Source organism: Cynara cardunculus, assembly GCF_001531365.2.
Source record: "Cynara cardunculus var. scolymus isolate 2C chromosome LG 1, CcrdV1, whole genome shotgun sequence".
In the NCBI taxonomy this organism is placed as follows: Eukaryota; Viridiplantae; Streptophyta; class Magnoliopsida; order Asterales; family Asteraceae; genus Cynara; species Cynara cardunculus.
Genome location: NC_037528.1, coordinates 2,943,395 through 2,946,189, shown reverse-complemented (window position 1 = coordinate 2,946,189; position 2,795 = coordinate 2,943,395). Strand labels below are relative to the sequence as shown.

Sequence of the window (2,795 nt, the reverse complement as noted above, 5' to 3'; positions counted from 1 at the left end):
ATTGATGATAACAAAATGGGCATCTCAAGGAAACATATGGATTAATCCAAGCCCACATTCATCCAAGTGCTAACCTTTGTTGGAATTTAATTGTCATTTACATTTTATTAGAATATATTACTAATTAATACTTTTAATAAAATGTGTCTAGTGACACATCATAGGTTGAATGGCAGTTACCTAAACTGATTTGGTAGTTAATTTTGAACCATCACAATGGTTCAAATGCACCGTTTTATAATCTATATATGTATTGGCTGTCAAACATTTGTATGTGTGTATCTATACTTTAATAAAGATCAATTCTAGAATATATCCTTGTAGACTTCTTGCATCTTTCATTTGTGTGTGTTTGTTGCTTCAAAACGATGGCAACCGAGAGTTTCTTCAAGGGACAGTCGCCCGTAGATCAACAATCTTTTGATCATAAACATTTAGCATATATAGCTCAATCCAACAAGCAATCCAAGCCCACATTCGTCCAAGTGCTAACTGCTATCTTTTGATCATAAAACTTTAGCATCTATAAACCAATCCAATCCCACACTTGTCCAAGTGCTAAGTGCTATAGCATAGCTAGCCCAATCCAACCAGCAATCCCAGCCCACACTAACCTATTCAGTTGTTAATGATGCCAAATAGCGATAKATTAGCAGCATGCATAAAACGGTAATTTTAGATGAGTCTAAAGTGGGGAGATGAAGAAAAGGTAAGGACAGATGACATAAAAGGCCCTTAACTTTCAAAGAACACGCACCTTCCAGAGTGCAACATAGGTGGGCCAGGTGCAAATGCCAAGTTTTTTGTACATRCCAGCACCTGCAKAACCAATTCTGGTATTCTTCTTCCTGTATACAAAGAAACAACATCAATGATGAAAATACCAACACGTGCAGARATATAGTGGAAATTTTACATGTAAAGGAAAAGAYAAAGAGGCTCGTAGCGTTTCTCTATCTCCACCRCTTATTGCTTTGTGTTCATCTTGTGGCCCTTCAAAGGTTTTGGACACATCCCTGCAATTATCATGTAACACAAGTTATATATATTGGTTCAGTAAGATGAAATCAAAAACTTSTTGTAAATTCAACCCAAAGAGTAGCAATTACTGTTGCCTCAAATTATGACCATAAACCAAAACCAACATCTCATCCTTACCAGAAACATTATCCTATGAGGCCAAGGTTGTTTAAAGAGATCATACACAAGCCCCKGTTGACAAAGAGGCCTTACAAAAGAACCAACAAAGCAAAAGCGAAAAACAGAAACAGTATCCAATTACACATGGTTCCTATGCCAACAAAAAACAATCATATGATGAACATTCTTCCCTTGGTCTGACAAGTTTATATATGGGGAAAAGGAGAATGAAGCATAGGCTTAAATGGTAATATGATTAAGGGAAATGAGGAAAGAAGCAGAGGTGTTCAAATATAAAGTGACTATTAKCCCAAGATGAATCTTTTAAGAAAATCAAGAAAAGTAACCTAACTGTATGAATCAGCGACCCTTAAGAATGTGGAAACATGAGTTGGATAGTGATCAAGTAAAACCCTAAAACGTTTTGTTTATAAACGAAAAGGGTATTTTATAACCTAATYATATCACTTCYCGTTACCATGTCCTTTCTTTCTTCTATTTATTTTTAAAAYCACACTGCTAAACAGAAACACAAATAATAAGCCATAAATCATAAAGAAGAGGATCAGAGGGTGGATGGAGTCGGTGAATAATACCCAATTATATAATCCCAAAAACCARTGAAGAGGGGATTAATGCAGAAAAGGCAATCACGAAGAAGATTGTTGAGTCTGGTTGAAGTAAATGACAACAACCATGTGCAGATCGAAATTTAAGAACAACTGGAAACCCTTAGGTTTCACATTTTGACCAAGGAAACAAAGTCAAATAATTATTTAAGAAGTTGGAATGTCTCTGCCAATGTGTAGCTGACATGTGGATATCATCGATATTTTCTGTCCACGCTCGTAAAAATCTAAAAACCAAATGATGCCTTTTTTCCCCTTCTACCGGACTACCGGAGGAATCTCAATGAACCTGCGTAAAACAATATAAAAAACATGGATAAACAATTGTGAGTTCTCGTTTTTTGTAAGTTGTATTTTGATTTTAATCTGTTTGAGTTTTACGAAAACGACTAGAGAATAAGCTCAATTTTTTAGTGAAGGTGTTAACAAAGTTCAATTTCTTTTAAACTTAGAAAATCATAACGGTTTTTAAATTAATGTCAATAATATCTCCCCGTAAAATAGAAATTATTGTTGGGATAATTAGTGGCGATTACCAAAACTGCACACAAATAAAAAAAACTGAACACTTCAGAGTCAAAATCCCTCTAGAATGAGAAACTTTGACTCCTTAGTTCGAAGCGCTTGAGAGTTGGAAGAAGCTATGAGCCAACAACATTACATTACCAAAAACTTTTGAGCAAGACTCAGAGCTTCTGAACTTGACTCAAAAGTGTTGTCCCTGTGACACCCTTGACACCTGCCATATGGCACCATGTCGTCATCCAACAAATCTTAGGTTTTAGGTAGTTTATACGAGTGTACATTCAACACATCATAGTTTGTGATATGGTTTAACTACCAACCTCATATTATCGTGTGAATCCAATTACTTAAAATGAACCAATGATTTCACTAAAATTACCAACATTTTCTTTATCTACAATTTTTTATTTACCTATCCATTTTCACATTTTTTTAATAAATAAATATCATTTTCATGAATAATTACACCATATTTTAATTTTATGTACTATTAACATACAA

General features: G+C 34.5%; 1 pseudogene; it reads right to left on the bottom strand.

Annotated features, from left to right (window-relative positions):
• The window catches only part of LOC112520679, a 10,917-nt pseudogene extending 8,298 nt beyond the window's left edge, over nucleotides 1–2,619 (bottom strand).
• Between the last annotated feature and the right edge of the window lie 176 nt (nucleotides 2,620–2,795).